Source organism: Schistocerca americana, chromosome 3 (genome assembly GCF_021461395.2).
Source record: "Schistocerca americana isolate TAMUIC-IGC-003095 chromosome 3, iqSchAmer2.1, whole genome shotgun sequence".
Taxonomy (NCBI): Eukaryota; Metazoa; Arthropoda; class Insecta; order Orthoptera; family Acrididae; genus Schistocerca; species Schistocerca americana.
Genome location: NC_060121.1, coordinates 103,731,304 through 103,744,121, shown reverse-complemented (window position 1 = coordinate 103,744,121; position 12,818 = coordinate 103,731,304).

Genomic DNA, 12,818 nt, shown 5'->3' with positions numbered 1-12,818 from the left:
ACCACAACGGAGGAGTATCTGTTGAGAGGCCAGACAAACGTGTGGTTCCTGAAGAGGGGCAGCAGCCTTTTCAGTAGTTGCAGGGGCAACAGTCTGGATGATTGACTGATCTAGCCTTGTAACACTAACCAAAACGGCCTTGCTGTGCTGGTATTGCGAGCGGCTGAAAGCAAGGGGAAACTACAGCCGTAATTCTTCCCGAGAGCATGCAGCTATACTGTATGGTTAAATGATGATGGCGTCCTCTTGGGTAAAATATTCCGGAGGTAAAATAGCCCCACCCCCCCACTCGGATCTCCGGGCGGGGACTACTCAAGAGGACATTGTTATCAGAAGAAAGAAAACTGGCGTTCTACAGATAGGAGTGTGGAATGTCAGATCCCTTAATTGGGCAGGTAGGTTAGAAAATTTAAAAAGGGAATGGATAGGTTAAAGTTAGATATAATGGGGATTAGTGAAGTTCAGTTGCAGGAGGAACAAGACTTTTGGTCAGGTGATCACACGGTTATAAATACAAAATCAAATAGGGGTAATGCAGGAGTAGGTTTAATAATGAATAAAAAAATAGGAGTGCAGGTAAGCTACTACAAGCAGCATAGTGAACGCATTATTGTGGCCAAGATAGACACGAAGCCCATGCGTACTACAGTAGTACAAGTTTATATGCCAACTAGCTCTGCAGGTGATGAAGAAATTGATGAAATGTATGATGAGATAAAACAAATTATTCAGGTAGTGAAGGGAGAGAGAAAGTTATGTTGAAGAAAGAAACAAAGTCAAACAGATAATTGCAGCATCCAAGAAGAAATCTTGGGAAGACATTGGAAACAGGTTGGAGACTATGGGTCAAGCTGCTGGAAAACCATTCTGGAGTGTAATTAGCAGTCTTCGAAAGGAAGGTAAGAAGGAAATGACAAGTATTTTGGACAGGCCAGGAAAACTGCTGGTGAATCCTGTGGATTCCTTGGGCAGATGGAGGGAATATTTTGAAGAGTTGCTCAATGTAGGTGAAAATACGATCAGTAATGTTTCAGATTTCGAGGTACAATGGGATAGGAATGACGATGGAAATAGGATCACATTTGAGGAAGTGGAGAAAATGGTCAATAGATTGCAGTGCAATAAAGCAGCTGGGGTGGATGAAATTAAGTCGGAACTCATCAAATACAGTGGAATGTCAGGTCTTAAATGGCTACACAGGATAATTGAAATGGCCTGGGAGTCGGGACAGGTTCCATCAGACTGGACAAAAGCAGTAATCACACCAATCTTTAAACATGGAAACAGAAAAGATTGTAACAGCTACAGAGGTATCTCTTTAATCAGCGTTGTGGGTAAAATCTTCTCAGGTATTGTTGAAAGGAAAGTGCGAGTATTAGTTGAGGACCAACTGGATGAAAATCAGTGTGGGTTTAGGCCTCTTAGAGGTTGTCAGGAGGTTATGAGCGGAACAGGGAATTGTATCTATGCTTTACAGATCTAGAAAAGGCATATGACCGGGTTCCTAGGAGGAAGTTATTGTCTGTTCTATGAGATTATGGAATAGGAGGCAAACTTTTGCAAGCAATTAAAGGTCATTACATGGATAGTCAGGCAGCACTTAGAGTTGACGGTAAATTGAGTTCATGGTTCAGAGTAGTTTCAGGGGTAAGACAAGGCTGCAACCTGTCTCCACTGTTGTTCATATTATTTATGGATCATATGTTGAAAACAATAGACTGGCTGGGTGAGATTAAGATATGTGAACACAAAATAAGCAGTCTTGCATATGCGGATGACTTAGTTGTGATGGCAGATTCAATTGAAAGTTTGCGAAGTAATATTTCAGAGCTAGATCAGAAATGTAAGGACTATGGTATGAAGATTAGCATCTCCAAAACAAAAGTAATGTCAGTGGGAAAGAAATATAAACGGATTGAGTGCCAAATAGGAGGAACAAAGTTAGAACAGGTGGACAGTTTCAAGTACTTAGGATGCATATTCTCACAGGATGGCAACATTGTGAAAGAATTGGAAGCGAGGTGTAGCAAAGCTAATGCAGTGAGTGCTCAGCTACGATCTACTCTCTTCTGCAAGAAGGAAGTCAGTACCAAGACCAACTTATCTGTGCACCGTTCAATCTTTCGACCAACTTTGTTGTATGGGAGCGAAAGCTGGGTGGATTCAGGTTACCTTATCAACAAGGTTGAGGTTACGGATATGAAAGTAGCTAGGATGATTGCAGGTACTAGTAGATGGGAACAATGGCAGGAGGGTGTCCACAATGAGGAAATCAAAGAAAAACTGGGAATGAACTCTATAGATGTAGCAGTCAGGGTGAACAGGCTTAGATGGTGGGGTCATGTTACACGCATGGGAGAAGCAAGGTTACCCAAGAGACTCATGGGTTCAGCAGTAGAGGGTAGGAGGAGTCAGGGCAGACCAAGGAGAAGGTACCTGGATTCGGTTAAGAATGATTTTGAAGTAATAGGTTTAACATCAGAAGAGACACCAATCTTAGCACTGAATAGGGGATCATGGATGAATTTTATAAGGGGGCTATGCTCCAGACTGAACGCTGAAAGGCATAATCAGTCTTAAATGATGATGATGATGATGATGGTGAAGGGAGACGAAAATTTAATAGTTGTGAGTGACTAGAATTCGAGAGCAGGCAAAAGGGAGAGGAGGAAACATAGAAGGTGAATATGGATTGGGGGTAAGAAATGAAAGAGGAAGCCGTCTAGTAGAATTTTGCACAGAGCATAACTTAATCATAGAATTCAAGAATCATAAAAGAAGGATGTATACATGGAAGAATCCTGGAGATACTAGAAGGCATCAGATAGATTCTATAATGGTAAGACAGAGATTTAGGAACCAGGTTTTAAATTGTAAGACATTTCCAGGGGCAGATGTGGACTCTGACCACAATCTATTGGTTATGAACTGTAGATTAAAACTGAAGAAACTGCAAAAAGTTGAGAATTTAAGGAAATGGGACCTAGATAAACTGCTAAACCAGAGGTTGTACAGAGTTTCAGGGAGAGCATACGGGAGTAATTGACAGGAATGGGGGAAAGAAATACAGAAGAAGAAGAAGAACGGGTAGCTCTGAGGGATGAAGTAGTGAAGGCAGCAGAGAATCAAGCAGGTAAAAAGACGAGGGCTAGTAGAAATCCTTGGGTAACAGAAGAAATATTGAATTTAATTGGTGAAAGGAGAAAATATAAAAATGCAGTAAATGAAGCAGGCAAAAAGGAATACAAACGTCCCAAAAATGAGATCGACAGAAGTGCAAAATGACTAAACAGGGATGGCTAGAGGACAAATGTAAGGATGTAGAGGCTTATCTCACTAGAGGCAAGATAGATACTGCCTACAGCCCCCCAGGGGCTTGGCGACCCCGGGGCCCTGAGCTGGGGACTGGTCAGCGCCGCCAGTCTCCTGTCACCGTAACCCCTGGACATGCTTCAGCAACCACCGCATGGCGCGGCGGTGGAATGTTGTGTGCTGCGGGGAATGGTAATCTTGGCTTGACCGCCTGGATTGCGAGGAAGGTAAACCTCTATAAAAACCCCTCGATCTTACGGTGTGCTGCGCGCCTATAAGATGCATGGCTGTTGTGATGGAACACTCGCAAGCGGGCAACCTCTGGGGCACCTGCCGCACCCCAGTTGTATAAGGCTTACTCAGGCACGTGGGGCTCTGTCTGAGCGGACCTTTAGTTCCGTAGCTGCTTGTGGGACCACAATGGACCCTTCGACCTCTACGTTTCCCCCCACCAGTGGATTGGGTGGGCCACTGGTAGGAAAACACACCCCATCGAAAAAGCGACTTCGTGCTGCGAGTCCTCCAGCGCCTGGTGTTACTAGAAATTTATCAGACTGTCGTAACAGAGCACACGCTGATAACCAGAATGTGTTTTTGATTGTCAAACGGAAGGAAGGTAGCTTTGAGAGAGTTTCTCCCTTTTACATCCACAAGGATCTTGAGGGAATTGCAGGAACACTGAAATCTGTGAAGCGACTGCGCAATGGGACTCTGTTAGTTGAAACTTCTAGCTCCCGTCAAGTCACTTCTCTTCGAAAAGCAACCTGTCTCGGAGAATACGCTATCGAGACCGAGCTCCACTCCACTTTGAACTATAGTAAGGGTGTTGTGACATGTAGGGACTTGGTGGATATCCCCAAGGACAAGTTGAAATGTGAGTGGGCTGACAAAGGTATTGTCGACGTGCAGCATATTATGAAACAAGTCGGTGGGGACCTAGTCAAATCCAACTCGTTTATTCTCACGTTCAATTGCCCGAGACTCCAAGAGCATGTTAAAGCGGGTTTCTTACGTTTGCCAGTACGGCCACATTTCCCCAACCCAATGCGCTGTTTTAAATGTCAGCGCTTTGGGCATACTACGTTGGGGTGCAATGGGATAGCCACTTGTGGTAAATGTGGTCAGCTTGCCCATGAAGGAGCCGATTGTTCATCGCCTGTGAAGTGCGCGAATTGCTCTGGGAGTCACCCTGCCTGGAGCCGGGTCTGCCCCATCTATCTCAAGGAACGGAAGATGCAGGGGATCATAACATCTAAGCGCATCCCCTATGGTGAGGCCAAGAAGCTCTTTAAGGCCATGCAGCCTCCTGTGTTTACAACATCTTTCGCTTCCACTCTGCAGAAACCGGTACAGTTGGCCACTGTTGCTACACAAACGGATGTTGCTAGTGTCAGCACTAATACCTGCATTTGCCAGTGCACTTGTGCTGCTGCGGTTGTTTTGCAACCTGTAGCTCTCCCCACAATGTCGGACAAGGCCGTGGTTGCTGACATTGGGGTACTTCCTGCCCCTCCCCATATGGCACCTTCTGCCCAGGGGAGTAAAGCTCCAACTGTTGACAAGGTTCTGCATTCTAAGCCCCCAAGACGGAGATGCCGAAGGTGAAGGTTTTGCCACCTGAGGAGACTAGTCAGGGTCAGTCCGATGACGATGCCATCGTACTGACTGACATCTCCCTTGGGTCACCATCGGAGCTGATGGACATTGATGTCGACCGGGGCGATATTCTCACCCCAGGAATAAATCTCCGGCCAGTACATGCTCTCCTCCAAAGCACCGAGGCAGGGTGAAAATTCAGCCACCCTGATCACTGGCTCCCATATTACAGTGGAACCTGAATGGGTTCAGGAAGCATGTGGCCGAATTACAACTCCTTGTACGAGAGCGCCCCTTGTGCTTATGTCTCCAAGAGACACATTTTCGGGCCACCGATGCTCCTTCTTTGCGGGGCTATACCGTGTATCGAAAAGATGATCTGATGGGGGAAAGGGCAAAGGGTGGCGTTGTGCTTTTTGTCCATGACATGCACCACTCATCTGAGCTCCCTCTCGTTACAGACTTGCAAGCAGTTGCAGTTGACCTTCTTGTGGGGCGGAGGCTCATAATCTGTTCCGTTTACTTACCGCCTCAGGATGCAATTGACTCTGAGGCTCTCACAGACCTTATTAGCCAACTCCCCCGCCCATTTCTCCTTCTGGGGGACTTCAATGCTCATAATGTCTTATGGGGATCTACGACTACTTGCCCGAGGGGTCGCATTCTGGAAAGCCTCATGGCGTCCGAAGAACTGTGCATCCTCAACTCTGGTGCTCCCACTCATTTCTGTACTGCTTCTGGGTCATCGTCAGCTATTGACCTTTCCTTTTGCTCTCCAGCACTCGCAGATTCTGCTCTGTGGGAGGTTGCCGCTGACCTCCATTCTAGTGACCACTTCCCCCTTTGGATTTGCCTCCTGGATGAGACTGTGGCATTACCAGTGCCGCCCAGGTGGCACCTCTGCAGAGCTGACTGGACACTTTTCAGCCATTTAGCTGTTTTGGAACACCGTGCCAGCGTCCACGAATGGGTTGACCATGTTACAGCCATGATCTCCCATGCTGCTGAATTGTCGATCCCTCGGTCCTCAAGTCATCCCAAAAGGCGTCCTGTCCCTTGGTGGACCACTGAGTGCCGCTCAGCCATCCGAGCCCACCGTGCAGCTCTGCACCGCTTCAAGTGCCGTCCCTCAGCTGACAATCTTGCGGCCTTTCGGGTGGCAAGAGCCAAGGCGTGGCGAGTGATTAAAGAGAGCAAACGAAGGTCATGGCAATCGTTCTTGAACTCCATCTCCTGCTCCACTAGTTCTACGAAGGTATGGGAAGCCATCAGGAGGATTTCCGGGAAACGCAGCCAACTACCTGTCACGGCATTGCTGCATCAGGGTTGTCTACTCATGGCACTGAGAGACATTGCCCAGACACTGGCCACGTATTTTGCCGAATCTACTGCCACTATTATCTGTAATCCAGATTTCTGCCACTACCGCACTGCCATCGAGAGGGATCACTTGGACTTCCGGTCTCCAAATTCTGAACCTTACAACAGCCCCTTCACAATGTGGGAACTGGATTCGGCGCTGTCTGTAGCTCATGATACTGCGCCAGGTGATGATCAAATCCTGTTCAGCATGCTGCAGCACTTGTTGCTGCCATCCAAGGAAGTTCTCCTGAATTGTTTTAATATGCTATGGTCATTCGGCACGTTCCCTGACTCGTGGAGGGAGGCGATTTTGATTCCCCTCCTCAAACTGGGGAAGGACCGAATGCATCCCAGTAGTTATCGGAGTATTGCTTTGACGAGCTGTGTCGGGAAGACATTGGAACGCATGGTCAACCGTCGCCTGGTTTGGCTGCTCCAGACCAGGCAGCTCCTTAGCCACTATTAGTGTGGCTTTCGGAGACGTCGTTCAACTATAGACAACTTGACCCTGCTTGAGGCCTTCCTACGTAACCAGCATTGTCTAGGTGTATTCTTTGACATTAATAAGGTGTATGACACTACTTGGCGCCACCTTATCCTCAATCAACTCCATCAGTTGGGCTTTCATGGCCATCTCCCCATCTTTATTCGGTCCTTTCTTTCCCGCCGCCTCTTTCGATATCGGGTTGGTAATGTGCTATCTGATTTGTACGTACAGGAGAATGGTGTTCCTCAGGGAAGCGTTTTAAGTGTCACCCTCTTTGCCATCGCCATTAACAGTATCACGTCCACTGTCCGGAGTCCTGCCCAGTGCTCCTTGTTTGTGGACGATTTTGCTGTTTTCTGTTCTTCCTCCAGTCTTGTCACTGCTAGTCGGCAGCTGCAGCTTACGATAAAGCAATTAGAGGCATGGACTGCGAAGACGGGTTTTACCTTTTCTGCAGACAAATGTGTGTGTGTTTATTTTAATCGTTTTCGACGTGCTTTTACCTCCCCTGAATTGCGTCTGAGGGACACCATTCTTCCTTTCAGAGACACTGTGAGGCTCCTGGGCCTCACTTTTGATTCCAGGTTGTCGTGGTTGCCACACCTTAAAGACCTCAAGGTACGGGCTCTGAAGGCGCTGAATATTTTGAAGTGTCTGAGCCATCGGTCCTGGGGAGCAGATCGGGCGCGTCTGCTGCAGTTTTATAGGGCTTTCGTCCGGTCGCGTCTTGACTGTGGATGCACCGTGCATGGGTCAGCGAGGCCTTCGTGTCTGAAGATTCTTGACGTAGTACACCATGAGAGTATCAGGTTTGCCACTGGTGCCTTCCGTACCAGTCCCATCCCCAGCCTGTGTGCTGAGGCAGGGGAACTGCCGCTCGCCATCCGGCGGAAACTCCTCATGGTGCGACGAGTGTTTCAATTCCTTGCCTGTCCTACCTCCCCTGCGTACCCTACTGTTGCCCGACTGCCTATGGAACATCTCTTTTCAAGTCGTCCAAGGGCAACGAGACCATTTGGGATTCGTGCTAATCATTTGCTTGAGTCCCTTGGTGTGGAGCATGTGGCACCCCAACTCCAGGGTTTTACCCGCCTGCCTCCCTGGTTGCTCCAGAGGCCCAGCGCCCTTTTAGACTTTTCAGAGTACCGCAGGAGCTGCACTCCTGCTTTTGTTTTTACCTCCTTATTTTACGATATTTTAAACCAGCATCCCGACCATGTACCAGTACTTACGGATGGCTCTAAACAGGGAGACTCTGTTGGTTGTGTTGTTGTTTCCCTGATAGAGTCATCAAGTTACGGCTTCCTGCGGCATTTACCATCTTTAATGCCGAATTGTTTGCGATCTTGTCGGCATTGGACCAGATGAGATGTGTTCCCAGTTTTAAGTTTCTCATCTGTTCTGACTCCCTGAGTGCCCTTCAGACCATGCAACACTTGTACCCAGCGGATACGGTCGTCCGGAACATCCATGATGCCCTACTCCACCTGCAACGGCAGGGGAAGAAGGTTTCCTTCTGCTGGGTGCTGGGGCACGTGGGCATTAGGGGAAACAAAGTGGCGGATGTGGCTGCCAAAGATGCATGTTCCCTCCCTCAAGTTGTTGAATGTGCCGTTCCCCTCCATGCTGTTACCTCCTTTTTGCGTTTTCGTGTTATGCGTCAATGGGAAGAGGAGTGGCTGGCAGCCGGTGAAAATAAGCTGCGTTTGGTCAAGGCCACCACGCGGCCATGGCGTACGTCCTACCAGTCGTGCAGGTGGGATGAGGTTCTCCTCACTCGCCTCTGCATCGGGCACAGTCCCTTAACACATGGTTTTTTACTCCGCCGGGAGGACCCCCCAATCTGCAGTGCTTGTGGTGTCCAGATTACTGTCCGCCACATTTTACTTGACTGTCCTTTATTCTCTGACCAGAGGGCAGTGGTTTCCTTGCCACCGGATTTGCCCTCTATTTTGCAAGACGACGCAACGACTGTGGTTAAGGTCTTACGGTTTTGTGTCCTGTCCAATTTGTTGCCTCGGATTTTAGGGAGAGGATTTTGATGTGCTGCTGGGCGACTGGCTCACCCAGGTTTTAGGTAAGCTGTCTGCCAGTCACGATTACCTACTTGTTTCACTTAGATTTCTGTTCTCTTTTCCTTGTGTTTCCTTTCCTTATTTAGTGTGTTTCTTTTCCTCTTGTTTTGCCTCTGCATAAGAGGATTTGGAACTGCATCAGGCCTGTGTCTTTTAGCCGTTCTCCTTGTTCGCTGTCCGTCTTCGTCCCTTCACCGCATGTGTTCCTGTTTCTATGCATTTGGGCGCTGATGACCACGCTGTTTAGTGCCCGAAAACCTCAAACCAACCACCCCCCCCCCCCCCCCCCCACACACACACACACACACACACACACACACACACACACACACACACAACCCACACACACACACACACACACAGCCTACAGGAAAATTTGAGAGACCTTTGGAGAAAAGAGAGCCACTTGTATGAATATCAAGAGCTCAGATGGAAACCCAGTTCTAAGCAAAGAAGGGAAATCAGAAAGGTGGAAAGAGTATATAGAGGGTCTATACAAGGGCGATGTACTTGAGGACAATATTATGGAAATGGAAGAGGATGTAGATGAAGATGAAATGGGAGATACGATACTGTGTGAAGAGTTTGACAGAGCACTGAAAAACCTGAGTCAAAACAAGGCCCCGGGAGTAGACAGCATTCCATTAGATCTACTGACAACCTAGGGAGAACCGTCCTGACAAAACTCTACCATCTGGTGAGCAAGATGTATGAGACAGGCGAAATACCCTCTGACTTCAAGAAGAATACAATAACTCCAATCCCAAAGAAAGCAGGTGTTGAGAGATGTGAAAATTACTGAACTATCCGTTTAATAAGTCACAGCTGCAAAATACTAACAAGAATTCTTTACAGATGAATGGAAAAACTGGTAGAAGCCGACCTGCGGGAAGATCAGTTTGGATTCCGTAGAAATGTTGGAACACGTGAGGCAATACTGACCTTACGAGTTATCTTAGAAGAAAGATTAAGGAAAGGTAAACCTACGTTTCTAGCATTTGTAGACTTAGAGAAAGGTTTTGACAATGTTGACTGGAATACTCTCTTTCAAATTCTAAAGGTGGCAGGGGTAAAATACAGGGAGCAAAAGGCTATTTACAATTTGTACAGAAACCAGATGGCAGTTATAAGAGTCGAGGGGCGCGAAAGGGAAGCAGTGGTTGGGAAGGGAGTGAGACAGGGTTGTAGCCTCTCCCCGATGTTATTCAATCTGTATACTGAGCAAGCAGTAAAGGAAACAAAAGAAAAATTCAGAGTGGGTATCAAAATCAGTGGAGAAGAAGTAAAACTTTGAGGTTCGCCGATGACATTGTAATTCTGTCAGAGACAGCAAAGGACTTGGAAGAGCAGTTGAATGGAATGGACATTGTCTTGAAAGGAGGATATAAGATGAACATCAACAAAAGCAAAACGAGGATTATGGAATGTAGTCGAATTAAGTCGGGTGATGCTGAGGGAATTAGATCAGGAAATGAGACACTTAAAGTAGTAAAGGAGTTTTGCTATTTGGGGAGCAAATTAACTGATGATGGTCTAAGTAGAGAGGATATAAAATGTAGACTGGCAATGGCAAGGAAAGAGTCTCTGAAGAAGAGAAATTTGTTAACATCGAGTATAGATTTAAATGTCAGGAAGTCGTTTCTGAAAGTATTTGTGTGGAGTTAGCCATGTATGGAAGCAAAACATGGACGATAAATAGTTTGGACGAGAAGAGAACAGAAGCTTTGGAAATGTGGTGCTACAGAAGAATGCTGAAGATTAGATGGGTAAATCACATAACTAATGAGGAGGTATTGAATAGAATTGGGGAGAAGAGGAGTTTGTGGCACAACTTGACAAGAAGAAGGGACCGGTTGGTAGGACATGTTCTGAGGCATCAGGGGATCACAAATTTAGCAATGGAGGGCAGTATGGAGGGTAAAAATCGGAGACCAAGAGATGAATACACTAAGCAGATTCAGAAGGATGTAGGTTGCAGTAAGTACTGGGAGATGAAGAAGCTTGCACAGGATAGAGTAGCATGGAGAGCTGCATCAAACCAGTCTCAGGACTGAAGACCACCACCACCACCACCACCACCACCACCAACAACAACAACAACAAAAAGTAGGGATAAAATGTCTGCTGTATTTTAGTAAGTTTGACAGCTTTTCTTTCATTGTTATGCATTGTTTAAACCTAATGTTTTTTTGCCAATTTTTCTAATACATGTTTACTGTACTGTGTAAATTAAAATAGTGTGTATGTACAGCAGTTTACCACACAGTTTCCCACACTTAGATTAACATTTTTCACGTTTTGATTAACCGAACGTTCGGATTACCGGGACTCTGTTAACAGGGTATATTCAATACATGCAGAGAACGGCAGCACCAATGGCCACAAGTTAGCCTACTTGCAAAGTTTCAAGAACAGGCTTGAAATGTTGATCCTTTGAATATACTCCCCCCCCCTATGTATCACTGACGTGGGGGTCATGAGGACAAAGTTAGATTAATTACATCACATGCAGAGGCTTTAAACAATCATTTTTCCAGTGCTCACAATAAAGTGCCTGGCAGAGGGTTCAATGAATTGCCTTCAAGCCGTCTCTCTACCGTTCCACTCTCAAACAGCGAGCGGGGAAAACAGGCACTTAACTTTTTCTGTGCGAGCCCTGATTTCTCTTATTTTACCATGACAATCATTTCTCCCTATGTAGGTGGGTGCCAACAGAACATTTTGGCAATCTGAGGAGAAAACTGGTGATTTAAATTTCATGAGAAGATCCCATCACAACGTAAAATGCCTTTGTTTTAATGATTGCCACTCCAAGTCACGTATCATGTCTGTGGCAGTATCTCCCCTATTTTGCAATAATGCAAAACAAGCTGCCTGTCTCTGAACTTTTTCGATGACATCCATCAGTCCCACCTGATGCGGGTCACACACAGCACAGCAGTACTACAGAATAGGGCATACAAGCATGTTGTAAACAGTTTCTTCAGCAGACTTGTTGCACCTTCCAAGTGTTCTGCCAGTGCATCACAGTCTTTGGTTTGCTCTACCAACAACATTATCTATACGATTGTCCCAATTTTGGTTATTTGTAATTTTATTCCCTAAGTATTTAGTAGAATTCACAGCCTTCAGATTTGTGTGACTTGTCGCATAATCAAAATTTAATGGATTTCTTTTAGTGCTCGTGTGAAGAACTTCACACTTTTATTTATTCAGGGTCAACTGCCATTTTCGCACCATAAGGAGATCTTATCTAAATCATTTTGCAATTCGTTTTGGTCATCTGATGACTTTACAAGATGGTAAATGAGAGCAGCGTCTGCAAACAATCCAAGAGGGCTACTCAGATTGTCTCCTACGTTGTTAATATAGATCAGGAACAACAGAGGGCCTATAACACTTCCTTGGGGAACACTGGATATTACTTCTTTTTTACTCCAAGACTTTCTGTCTATATTACAAACTGTGACCTTTCTGACATGAAATCACGAATCCAGCCACACAACTGAGGCGATATTCCATAGGCACGCAGTTTGGTTAGAAGATGCTTGTGAGGAATGTTGTCTAAAGCCTTCTGGACATCTAAAAATATGGAATCAGTCTGACATCCCCTGCCGATAGCACTCATTACTTCACGAGAATAAAGATCTAGTTTTGTTTCACAAGAACGATATTTTCTGAATACGTGCTGACTATGTGTCAAATCATTTTCTACGACGTAATTCGTAATGTTTGAACACAGTATATGTTCCAAAACCCTACTGCAAATCAACATTAGTGATATGGGCCTGTAATTCAGCAGATTAATCATACTTCCCTTTTTGGGTATTGGTGTGACTTAAGCAATTTTCCAGTCTTTAGGTACGGATCTTCCTGTGAGCAAGCATTTATATATAATCGTTAAATATGGAGCTATTGCATCAGCATACTCTGAAAAGAACCTGACTGGTATACAAAATATGGGCCGGAGGCCTTGCCTTTATTAA